This window comes from Chiloscyllium punctatum, chromosome 27 (assembly GCF_047496795.1).
Source record: "Chiloscyllium punctatum isolate Juve2018m chromosome 27, sChiPun1.3, whole genome shotgun sequence".
Lineage (NCBI taxonomy): Eukaryota > Metazoa > Chordata > Chondrichthyes > Orectolobiformes > Hemiscylliidae > Chiloscyllium > Chiloscyllium punctatum.
The window spans coordinates 56,914,898-56,915,520 of record NC_092765.1 but is presented as its reverse complement, the minus strand read 5'-3'; positions in this window follow the sequence as shown (position 1 = coordinate 56,915,520).

Below are 623 nucleotides of genomic sequence, written 5' to 3'. Positions count from 1 at the left end.
GGTATCTGTGGAAGGAGAAACACAGTTGATGTTTCAGGGAGTGCAAAACAGATTACAGGGAATGAAAATGGTGCAGAATGTGATCGTCAGAAATGGAAGGAAAATACACTTGCTTATTGGAAAAAAGAATTCTTGACTGTCAAAGATTTTCCAGAAAAAAAATTAATAAGCAGCACATGCTCAGGGGCTGGGCGGCAGAGAAAAATTAACTTACAAAAATAGCTGTAAAAGTAATCGTAAAATACTAAACAGACCAAAAATAGACCCATTGTTCTATACTGAGCAAGCTGGATATTGACAAAGTGCTCATAAGGGAGCCCAGAGATGAAGCAGAGCTGTATAAGCTGTTATGATCCCACAATCATCGACATGTATAGCACCGACACAGACCCTTCGGTTTAAGTCATCAATGTCAACCAGGTATCCGAACCTCATCTATTCCCATTTGCCAGCACTTGGCCCATATTCCTGTAAACACTTCCCAATCATATCATGTGTCTAGTTAGATGCCTTCAACAAGTTTTAATTGTACTAGCGTCCACCACTTCCTCTGACAGCTCATTCTACCACTGCATGAAAGAGTTGCCCTTTAGGCCCCTTTGAATTTTTGCCCCGTTCACCCT